Genomic DNA, 12,919 nt, shown 5'->3' with positions numbered 1-12,919 from the left:
GCATTCACACACTCCACTGGCTTGTTTGCCGCTGACCTCTCACCATCGCCAAGAGCCACAGGTGCCGTGAGAGAGCCCACCGGAGGCATGGATGGAAAACAATAGTGTTCAGTGATGAAAGCAGGTCCTGCACTGGTACTAATACTGGTCGCATCAGAATTGATGGACTGTTTGGCAGCAAGGGGACAGCGCCTACCGCCATCATGCATAGTAGGGAGACACACAGGACCAACACCATTAGCGACCATGGCTGTTCCTGTCTGGTATTCGTGGAGGGAACATTGATCAGCCTTCAGTATGTCCAGGAGTTCTTCAGTCTTCTTACTGTTTTTTTGACTCACCTTGGCTGAACTACTGCACCAAGATGAAAGAGCTTGGAATGACTAAGCACAGGAGGATATCTAGCATTTGTATGACCGCTACCACAGGAGGATATCCTGCACCTGTATGACCTCCACCACAGGAGGATAATCAGCATCTGGATGACTGCTACCACACGAGGATATCCAGCATCTGTATGACCTCTACCACAGGAGGATATCCAGCATCCGTATGACCGCTACCCCAGGAGGATATTCAGCATCTGTATGACAGCTACCCCAGGAGAATATCCAGCATCTGTATGACCGCTACCCCAGGAGGATATTCAGCATCTGTATGACAGCTACCCCAGGAGGATATACAGCATCTGTATGACCGCTACCCCAGGAGGATATCCAGCATCTGTATGACCTCCACCACAGGAGGATATCTAGCATCTGTATGACCTCTACCACAAGAGGATATCCAGCATCCGTATGACCACTACCCCAGGAGGATATTCAGCATCTGTATGACAGCTACCCCAGGAGGATATCCAGCATCTGTATGACTGCTACCACAGGAGGATATTCAGCATCTGCATGACCACTAGCACAGGATATCCAGCATCTAGATGACTACTACCATAGGAGGATATCCAGCATCTATATGACTGCTACCACAGGAGGATATCCAGCATCTGTATTACTGCTACCACAGGAGGATATCCAGCATCCGTATGACCGCTACCCCAGGAGGATATTCAGCATCTGTATGACAGCTACCACAGGAGGATATTCAGCATCTGTATGACCACTACCACAAGAGGATATCCAGCATCTGCATGACCACTAGCACAGGATATCCAGCATCTGGATGACCACTACCACAGGAAGATATCCAGCATCTGTATTACCGCTACCCCAGGAGGATATTCAGCATCTGTATGACCGCTACCACAAGAGGATATCCAGCATCTGCATGACCATTAGCACAGGATATCCAGCATCTGGATGACCACTACCAAAGGAGGATATCCAGCATCTATATGACTTCTACCACAAGAGGATATCCAGCATCTGTATTACCGCTACCACAGGAGGATATCAGCATCTGTTTGACAGCTACCCCAGGAGGATATCCAGCATCTGTATGACCGCTACCCCAGGAGGATATTCAGCATCTGGATGACCGCTACCACCGGAGGATATCCAGCATCTGGATGACCACTGCCACAGGAGGATATCCAGCATCTGTATGACAGCTACCCCAGGAGGATATCAAGCATCTGTATGACTGCTACCACAGGAGGATATCCAGCACCTGTAGGACCGCTACCACATGAGGATATCCAGCATCTGTATGACCGCTACCCCAGGAGGATATCCAGCATCTGTATGACAGCTACCACAGGAGAATATCCAGCATCTGTATGACAGCTACCCCAGGAGGATATCCAGCATCTGGAAGACCGTTACCACAGGAGGATATCCAGCATCTGGATGACCGCTACCACATGAGGATATCCAGCATCTGTATGACCGCTACCACAGGAGGATATCCAGCATCTGTATGACCGCTACCACAGGAGAATATCCAGAATCTGTATGACCGCTACCACAGGAGAATATCCAGAATCTGAATGATCGCTACCACAGGAGGATATCCAGCATCTGGATGACTGCTACCACATGAGGATATCCAGCATCTGTATGACCGCTACCACAGGAGGATATCCAGCATCTGTATGACCGCTACCACAGGAGAATATCCAGAATCTGAATGACCGCTACCACAGGAGGATATCCAGCATCTGTATGACCACCACCATGCGGCAGCATGTATAGCAGCAAGGAGAGATGCCACCAAATATTAATGTGACCTTAACATATACCCTGCTACAGGACTCAAAATAAAGGGAACCAACTTGTGTAATCAGTGACCGAGCACCACTATCAGTTTATACTTTGTCAGTCTCAGGTCATTTATTTTATTTTATTAGCCATGTAAAGGTTTTATATCTGTGAGAGTAATAAAACATTTTACTGAATGATGTCACAGTCGACCATTGTAAAAAGTTGTAGAACAGCACAATAAAAATCACATTGTAGCTGAAGCCTAAAAATAACTTAAACAGCAATTTATTCAAATGATTTACACAATTTTATATTCTTTTCAATTTTCTTTTTATTGATTTTATATAATTTCCGTTGCAAGTACAAAAGAGAATAAAAAACCTTTGAGATACAAGATACATTCAAGTGGAGCTGAAGGCAATGGCAGGTATGTGGTGCAGTCAGGTATCTGGTGCAGTCAGGTATCTGGTGCAGTCAGGTTCTGCAGGTATTTTGTAGAAGAATCATTCAGAAAGATTGGATGTGTAGATAAGAAGCATGTAAGAGAAAGGAGGTCCCACCAGGGTTTACAAGCGTAATTTACACATATTTTATTCAATTTGTAAAAATTAAACAAAAACTTAGATTTCACGGAAAGAAAAGAAGAAAAACACTTTGACTATCCACATCCCAAATTGTTCCTAATTGGTGGTCCTCTTCCATAATGTATCATCATGATTTTAAAAGAGCTGATGTTGAGTTGCTTCATCTGTGAGGACCCTTTCAGTATATTATCACCAGTGTTTTGACATGATAGGTAATAAATGTATGATTGCTGGGGTCCGACCAGTGGGACCCTACCCAATAAAGAGTACGGGAGCTTCACTCACTATGGGACCACCAAGTACAGCTCTGGACTATTTCTGGGAATCCCACAGAAATGAATGGAGCATTGATCACCACTGTTCACATAGGGGACTCAAGGGGCTATAGTCTCATGATTGGTGGGGGTCTCAGTGGATCAAAGGTCTACCACCTATCCGATACATGTTCTTCATGGGCCAATACATTAATAATTCCCATGCGCCAGTTTATTGCCAACTGCCTTACTTCCTCGCATCCAGGACCTGCCGATGGGCCAACCCATTTAAGAAGAAGATCTGCTCATCTCGTGCCCATTCAGCCACCAGGTTCAAGGCTTTGGTGCACCTTGTGGCAGCCAACAATGCTATATATATACAAGATCATGAGATGTCGATACTACCAGATTTCTCATGGAGAAGATGATGCCATATGTCAGGATGAAAGGCAGTTCCTATTTAATATTTCAGTAAAGATGATACTTCTATCCTAAAAAACATTGATTTGGTGGATTTTCCCAAGACTGATAATAGGACTGTAACCTGGGATATACTTTTCCAAAGGCTTAGTATGCTCTGTATATAAGACAGAACATCCGTAAGAGAAGTAGCAATAATCCCCTGATGGTATTCATGTGTTTCCCTAGTATTTTTTAGTTGCCCCTCTGGTGTGTCCCCACTGATGCCTCTACTTGTTCTGCACACCCATTTGTTGTAAGTGTTGCCCCTTAGACCACTGATGTCCATTGGGTCGCTGTACTTGGCAGCAACACTTAGTCCTATCAGTACTGCTGGTCACCAGGAGGTGTAGGGCACAATGAGCTGGTGCAGAACGTGGCGCCGTTGTGTTTTGGCATAGAGTTTCTATGAAAGGTAGTGGCGTAACAGTTCTTCTGCAAATTGGCTGGTGCAACAAAGGATTGAGCAAGATGGTTGAGCGCTGTAGCTGGCAGCCAATTAGAAGTGGATAGAATGGTGGTCATGCTTGTACACCACCACTCCATCGGGGGCTCGGACAACCACATTGTCGTAATTGGTGAGGAACCTAGCAGTGGTTCCCCCATCAAACATACACTCACCTAAAGAATTATTAGGAACACCTGTTCTATTTCTCATTAATGTGATTATCTAGTCAACCAATCACATGGCAGTTTCTTCAATGCATGTAGGGTTGTGGTCCTGGTCAAGACAATCTCCTGAACTCCAAACTGAATGTCAGAATGGGAAAGAAAGGTGGACTACAACAGCAGAAGACCCCACCGGGTACCACTCATCTCCACTACAAATAGGAAAAAGAGGCTACAATTTGCACAAGCTCACCAAAAATGGACTGTTGAAGACTGGAAAAATGTTGCCTGGTCTGATAAGTCTCGATTTCTGTTGAGACATTCAAATGGTGGAGTCCGAATTTGGCGTAAACAAAATTAGAACATGTATCTATCATGCCTTGTTACCACTGTGCAGGCTGGTGGTGGTGTAATGGTGTGGGGGATGTTTTTTGGGCACACTTTAGGCCCCTTAGTGCCAATTGGCCATAGTTTAAATGCCACGGGCTACCTGAGCATTGTTTCTGACCATGTACATCCCTTCATGACCACCATGTACCCATCCTCCGACGGCTACTTCCAGCAGGATAATGCACCATGTCACAAAGCTCGAATCATTTCAAATTGGTTTCTTGAACATGAGTTCACTGTACTAAAATGGCCCCCACAGTCACCAGATCTCAACCCAATAGAGCATCTTTGGGATGTGGTGGAACGGGAGCTTTGTGCCCTGGATGTGCATCCCTCAAATCCCCATCAACTGCAAGATGCTATCCTATCAATATGGGCCGACATTTCTAAAGAATGCGATCAGCACCTTGTTGAATCAATGCCACGTAGAATTAAGGCAGTTCTGAAGGCAAAAGGGGGTCCAACACCGTATTAGTATGGTGTTCCTAATAATTCTTTAGGTGAGTGTATATTTAGCCCTTTCACCCTAGGAGGTGGGGGACAGACAAGCAACAAGTGCTCATATTCCAATTTGGATACTGAGAAAAGGATCTCGATTTTCTTTTTGCAAAGATGAATTAATGAACGTGTAGATATCGTTGTCTCCTAAACTTGTTTCTGGGGGGAAAAAAACTTGTTGATAACCAACGAGCCACCATTTGTCTACCATAGGAAGCCAACTGGAAAGAGAGGAATGATATGGTTGCAGTAATATTCCCACCAGGATCTTGTCTTTGATCATATGAACACTTGTTGGCTCCATACAAAAGGTAAGGCCATAATGCCATATAAATACTTCATAAAAAGACTTTTGCTGGGAAATTGGTGCCTTTCCCCAAAAAACCTTTGATCTAGAAGAAGACTTAAGCTTTTGAGAGAAAGTTTTGTTTGTAAAACTTTCCACAAATTATCAAATGAGGCTCCTCTGGGACGCCTGTTCCCGGACAGACTAAAGGAACTTGTGCACAAAGCGTTTCCTGCAGAGGTCAAAGTCCACAAGATGTTTATAGTCTGAATTTCCATAGCCAGAAGACTATACGAGAAATATGGGATCATTCTGAAAGGAAGGTGCTTGAGATGTCTTAGGATTTCCTGACATCACTAAAGATAGCAAATACTGAAAATGTGAGATGTACGGTAAAACTTTTTGCCTCCTTGGTCCAATCCAGAAATGACCCCAGGATAGGTCATCAATATCTAATTGGTGGGGGTTCAATTCCCGGCACCCCCACTTTTGAAGAGACCACAGTGCTCCGGGGAGGGATGCAGCCTCTTTCTAGGACAGTGATGGCTAACCTCCGGCACTCCAGCTGTGGTAAAACTACAGTTCCCAAGATTTACACTCGCTTGGCTGTTCTCAGAACCCCATAAAAAATGAATGAAGCATGCTGGGAGTGGTAGTTTCACCACAGCTGGAGTGCCGGAGGTTAGCCATCACTGTTCTAGGCCATGGGACGTCATGTTCATCGGTCACATGGCCTAGGCACAGCTCAGTCCCATTCAAGTGAATGCGGCTGAGCTGCAATACCAAGCACAGCCACTATCCAATAGATGGCGCTGCTTTTGGTAAGCTCCGAGGAGGCTGTGGTGCTCACCAGAGCACTGCAGCCTCTTCAAACAGCTGTTCAGCAGTGGTGCCAGAAGTCAGAGCCCCACCGATCAGATACTGATGACCTATTCTGAGGATACATCAGTATTAAAAAGGTTTCCCGAGATATTTTTACTGATGACCTATCTTCTGGATAGGTCATCAGTATCAGATCAGTGGGGGTCCAACACGTAGAACCCCACCGATCAGCTATTTGAGAAGGCACCAACTCTTGCAGTAGCGCCACGGCTTTCTCTTAGCTTACCAAGCACAGCACCGTACAATGCATAGCGGTTGTGCTTGGTATGGCAGCTCAGTCCCATTCACTTCAATAGGGCTGAGCAGCGCCTAGGCCATGTGACCGATGAACATGAAGTCACATGACCAAGCAAACGCTGTGAGAAGACAGTTGCGCTACTGCGAGCGCTAGTGCTTTCTCAAACGGCTGATCGCCGGGGGTCCCGGGTATCGGACCACTACTGATCACATAGTGATGACCTATATCCAGAGAATAGGTCATCAGTAAAAATATATTGGAAAACCCATTTAAATACTCTGAAAATCCCTTTAAGCTGAAGCTATGGTGGGTTATCACAGTTCTTTTCTGAAGTTGACCCCAATAGCCTCTGGGCCCCATAACAGCGCCAGTTTAGCAGAGGGGCTTCCATCATCATATGGAAATAAAACACTGAATTACCACATTTGAACAATAGGGGTCACTGTTGTATCTTCCAAATCATACACTTCATCCCTGTATTGTAACGCCAGGATTTCTTACTTTTTGCAAAATCTGAACCCTTCTTACATCTCAGTGACACCCCCCGGATCATACAGTATGTTTGTCTGTATGTAGTAAGTGTGCATATGTATGTATGACTTCATGTACTGTATGAATATTTCTGCATGGCGAGTATGCGTGTGCACCTACAAGTACTGAGTATACAGTGAATATCATTTGAGGACATACATTGGTGTATAAGTGTAATAAGCCTACATGTTTGTGTGCGGTGAGTGTGTGTAAGGGTGCTTTCACACTTTCCGGTAATCAATTCCGTCCTAGGGGCTCAATACCGGAAAAAAAGTGATCAGTTTTATCCTAATGCATTCTGAATGGAGAGCAATCCGTTCAGGATGCATCAGGATGTCTCCAGTTCAGTCACTGTACGGTTTTTGGACTGAGAAAATACCGTAGCATGCTGCAGTATTTTCTCCGTCCAAAATTCCGGAACACTTGCATTATTTTCCATTGAAATGCATTAATGCCGGATCTGGCCCCAAGTGTTCCGGAAAAATGGATCCGGTATTGCGGTCTGCACATGCGCAGATCTTTAAAAATGTGAAAAAGATAAATACCGGATCCGTTTTTCCCGATGACAACCGAAGAGACGGATCCGGTATTGCAATGCATTTGTGAGACGGATCCATCTACAAACGGTGTCCGTTTGCATAAAGATAGCTGGATCCGGCAGGCAGTTCCGGCGACGGAACTGCCTGCCGGATTCCAACAACGCAAGTGTGAAAGTACCCTAATGTGTAATGTTTGGTGCATTTCTGCATGCCTGCGTGCACTAGGCATGTAGACCCGCATGTAGTTAGTGAGTGTGCATGCACATACAGTACAGACCAAAAGTTTGGACACACCTTCTCATTCAAAGAGTTTTTTTTTTTCATGACTATGAAAATTGTAGATTCACACTGAAGGCATCAAAACTATGAATTAACACATGTGGAATTATATACATAACAAAAAAGTGTGAAACAACTGAAAATATGTCATATTCTAGGTTCTTCAAAGTAGCCACCTTTTGCTTTGATTACTGCTTTGCACACTCTTGGCATTCTCTTGATGAGCTTCAAGAGGTAGTCACCTGAAATGGTCTTCCAACAGTCTTGAAGGAGTTCCCAGAGATGCTTAGCACTTGTTGGCCCTTTTGCCTTCACTCTGCGGTCCAGCTCATCCCAAACCATCTCGATTGGGTTCAGGTCCGGTGACTGTGGAGGCCAGGTCATCTGGCGCAGCACCCCATCACTCTCCTTCATGGTCAAATAGCTCTTAGTTTCAAAGTTTTCCCAATTTTTCGGTCTGACTGACCTTTATTTCCTAAAGTAATGATGGCCACTCGTTTTTCTTTACTTAGCTGCTTTTTTCTTGCCATAATACAAATTCTAACAGTCTATTCAGTAGGACTATCAGCTGTTTATCCACCTGACTTCTACCACAACGCAACTGATGGTCCCAACCCCATTTATAAGGCAAGAAATCCCACTTATTAAACCTGACAGGGCACACCTGTGAAGTGAAGACCATTTCAGGTGACTACCTCTTGAAGCTCATCAAGAGAATGCCAAGAGTGTGCAAAGCAGTAATCAAAGCAAAAGGTGGCTACTTTGAAGAACCTAGAATATGACATATTTTCAGTTGTTTCACACTTTTCTGTTATGTATATAATTCCACATGTGTTAATTCATAGTTTTGATGCCTTCAGTGTAAATCTACAATCTTCATAGTCATGAAAATAAAGAAAACTCTTTGAATGAGAAGGTGTGTCCAAACTTTTGGTCTGTACTGTATATCGTGAACATCTATAAAGTTTATGGTAGATACAGACGTGGACAAAATTGTTGGTACCCTTTGGTCAATGAAAGAAAAAGTCACAATGGTCACAGAAATAACTTTAATCTGACAAAAGTAATAATAAATTAAAATTCTATAAATGTTAACCAATGAAAGTCAGACATTGTTTTTCAACCATGCTTCAACAGAATTATGTAAAAAAATAAACTCATGAAACAGGCATGGACAAAAATGATGGTACCCCTAGAAAACACAGAACATAATGTGACCAAAGGGACATGTTAATTCAAGGTGTGTCCACTAATTAGCATCACAGGTGTCTACAACCTTGTAATCAGCCATTGGGCCTATATATATGGCTCCAGGTAATCACTGTGTTGTTTGGTGATATGGTGTGTACCACACTCGACATGGACCAGAGGAAGCAAAGGAAAGAGCTGTCTCAAGAGATCAGAAAGAAAATTATAGACAAGCATGTTAAAGGTAAAGGCTATAAGACCATCTCCAAGCAACTAGATGTTCCTGTGAGTACAGTTGCACATATTATTCATAAGTTTAAGATCCATGGGACTGTAGCCAACCTCCCTGGACGTGGCCGCAGGAGGAAAATTGATGACAAATCTAAGAGACGGATAATCCGAATGGTAACAAAAGAGCCTAGAAAGACTTCTAAAGAGATTCAAGGTGAACTTCATGCTCAAGGAACATCAGTGTCAGATCGCACCATCCGTCGTTGTTTGAGCCAAAGTGGACTACATGGGAGACGACCAAGGAGGACACCATTGTTGAAAACGAATCATAAAAAAGCAAGACTGGAATATGCCAAACTACATGTTGACAAGCCACAAAGCTTCTGGGAGAATGTCCTGTGGACAGATGAGACAAAAATCGAAGTTTTTGCCAAGGCACATCAGCTGTATGTTCACAGACGAAAAAATGAAGCATATCAAGAAAAGAACACTGTCCCTACTGTGAAACATGGAGGAGGCTCTGTTATGTTCTGGGGCTGCTTTGCTGCGTCTGGCACAGGGTGTCTTGAATCTGTGCAGGGTACAATGAAATCTCAAGACTATCAAGGAATTCTAGAGAGAAATGTACTAGCCAGTGTCAGAAAGCTTGGTCTCAGTCGCAGGTCATGGGTCTTGCAACAGGACAATGACCCAAAACACACCGCTAAAAACACCCAAGAATGGCTAAGAGGAAAAAATTGGACTATTCTAAAGTGGCCTTCTATGAGCCCTGACCTCAATCCTATTGAGCATCTTTGGAAGGAGCTGAAACATGCAGTCTGGAAAAGGCACCCTTCAAACCGGACACAACTGGAGCAGTTTGCTCATGAGGAGTGGGCCAAAATACCTGCTGAGAGGTGCAGATGTCTCATTGACAGTTACAGGAAGCGTTTGATTGCAGTGATTGCCTCAAAAGGTTGCGCAACAAAATATTAAGTTAGGGGTACCATCATTTTTGTCCATGCCTGTTTCATGAGTTTATTTTTTTACATAATTCTGTTGAAGCATGGTTGAAAAACAATGTCTGACTTTCATTGGTTAACATTTATAGAATTTTAATTTATTATTACTTTTGTCAGATTAAAGTTATTTCTGTGACCATTGTGACTTTTTCTTTCATTGACCAAAGGGTACCAACAATTTTGTCCACGTCTGTATGTGTGCATGTCTGTAATAAGTGAGTGTTGGTCTGTGCATACATGGGCAGCGAGCCCAGGAGAGGAGAGGATGGAAGGCTCCTCTAGGTCATGCAGTGATGGAAAGGGCACACCTTTCTTCCCTTTCGGAGCACACCTTGGTTATGGGGATTCTCCTGCCTGATGGTGGCTCAGGGTACCCTTGATGGTGATAAAATGTGAGGAGCGGTCAGCGTCCTCTGAAGTGGTGGAGAATGCAATGATAAGGTATTTTTTCAGTAGAACAGTCCTTTACTGAAGAATCAAGTTCAAGCACATCAGTGACAGTTCTCAGCAGGCATGGACTGGCAGTTCTCACACAATGTGCAGGCCCCCAAGTTTTTGGGGGTACTATCTCTCCTTGGGGAGAGAGCTCCTTCTTACAGGTTACATGGCTGCATTAACAATGAATAAGCCAAGATGTCTCTTTAAAGCAATTTTCCCTTACACTGCACTTCTGTAGCTGACTCTGGCATAAGGATCCAGAATAGCGGTACAACACTTTCTCACTATGCAACCATAGGGCGGGCCCCAATGTCAGACTCAGCTCTACACCTTTTTTACAGGTTGCGTATTCACAGTTAATGTTCCTACAGGTTTCCTTGGTGGGATGTGGTATGATGTTTAGGTTTGCTCAAGGCCAATGTTTGCTATGGAGTCTATGAGCTTCAGGTCAAGCAGTTTATCTCCACAGGGCGTTTACTCGCACCTCCTCCTGACACTGGTCTGCTTCTGCAACAAATACATTTTTCTTGTCTCCACTTTAACGGATGTTGAAGCTTTCTCGGTGAGCTCATACCTGAAATGCTGCAGATCTTCTTTATAGATTTGTGAAAATTCCATTTTGGAAATTGACCTGTGGATTTTCTGTATCAAATGCAACTGTAACAAACCTTCAGCTGTGTGAAGTATCAGGCATGTTTCCTTACGCAATGATTTATACAATAAGGCTAGATCAAATGCCTTTGAATCAGTAATTGTACATATGACCCTCAAATGATTTCAGGCCCCAGACTCAGAGCCAATAATGAATACAGACCCTATATTCAGACCCCAGATCATACCCCTAATAAATTCTGATCTCAGATTAGACTCCAAAATATAGACCATGACCAGACCCCAACATAGACACAGACCCCTGAGCAGAACTCAGAATTTCCCCCAAAAAACAAACAAAAAACAGAGACCCTAGAGTGACCCCTAAAATGAATTTAGACAAAATCTAAAAATGAATGGAGACTCCAGAATAAATATAGACCCCCCCCCCCCCAATGCAAAATAAATACAGATCCCAGAATGATATAGACCGCTTACCAAACCAAAATAAATAAGGAACCAAAATCCCAGAATAAATGGAGACTACAGTCCAGACTCCCAAATTAACTGAGACCCCAGAATATACACAAACCCAGACCAGAACCAAAATTAGTTCGAGCTGTAAATCAGACTCTAGAATACAGACCCCCAACTTGACCTCAGAATACATAAAAACCCCAGACCAGACCCCACCCCCCTCCAAAAAAAAAAAACACACCCCTTATCAAACTTCAGCATACAACCCCGAGCCACATCACAAAATTAAAGTGGTTCTCCTCCCCCTGCTTGAAATTTTGGACACAACATATTCTGGTCCTCAAAATGCAGACCTTGAACCCATAGAAGCCAATGGTGTCTGCAAACAAATGCGGATCTCACACAGAAGATATGGATACGGTCGCGTCCATGAGGCTTTAGACACACAGCTCAGCAGACAGTATCACACAGGATAGGATTAGATACACAGCTCAGCAGACAGTATCACACAGGATAGGATTAGATACACAGCTCAGCAGACAGTATCACACAGGATAGGATTAGATACATAGATCAGCAGACAGTATCACACAGGAGAGGATTAGATACACAGCTCAGCAGACAGTATCACACAGGATAGGATTAGATACACAGCTCAGCAGGCAGTATCACACAGGATAGGATTAGATACACAGCTCAGCAGGCTGTATCACACAGGATAGGATTAGATACACAGCTCAGCAGGCTGTATCACACAGGATAGGATTAGATACACAGCTCAGCAGGCAGTATCACACAGGATAGGATTAGATACACAGCTCAGCAGACAGTATCACACAGGATAGGATTAGATACACAGCTCAGCAGACAGTATCACACAGGATAGGATTAGATACATAGATCAGCAGACAGTATCACACAGGAGATATTAGATACACAGCTCAGCAGACAGTATCACACAGGATAGGATTAGATACACAGCTCAGCAGGCAGTATCACACAGGATAGGATTAGATACACAGCTCAGCAGGCTGTATCACACAGGAGGATTAGATACACAGCTCAGCAGGCTGTATCACACAGGATAGGATTAGATACACAGCTCAGCAGGCAGTATCACACAGGATAGGATTAGATACACAGCTCAGCAGGCAGTATCACACAGGATAGGATTAGATACACAGCTCAGCAGACAGTATCACACAGGATAGGATTAGATACACAGCTCAGCAGACAGTATCACACAGGATAGGATTAGATACACAGCTCAGCAACAGTATCACACAGG

At 43.9% G+C, this 12,919-nt stretch overlaps 1 protein-coding gene across 1 annotated transcript in view; it reads left to right on the top strand.

Moving 5' to 3' along the window:
* Positions 1–5,171: 5,171 nt before the first annotated feature.
* The window catches only part of SCNN1A (sodium channel epithelial 1 subunit alpha), a 98,597-nt gene continuing 90,849 nt past the window's right edge, over positions 5,172–12,919 (top strand). Inside the window, exon 1 of the mRNA XM_044297669.1 lies at positions 5,172–5,261. The gene's annotated coding sequence lies outside the window, so the exon portion shown is untranslated. The remainder of the gene's footprint in view (positions 5,262–12,919) is intronic.

This window comes from Bufo gargarizans, chromosome 6 (genome assembly GCF_014858855.1).
Source record: "Bufo gargarizans isolate SCDJY-AF-19 chromosome 6, ASM1485885v1, whole genome shotgun sequence".
In the NCBI taxonomy this organism is placed as follows: Eukaryota; Metazoa; Chordata; class Amphibia; order Anura; family Bufonidae; genus Bufo; species Bufo gargarizans.
Note: the sequence above shows the minus strand (reverse complement) of the source record. Positions and strands in the feature narration are given on the sequence as shown.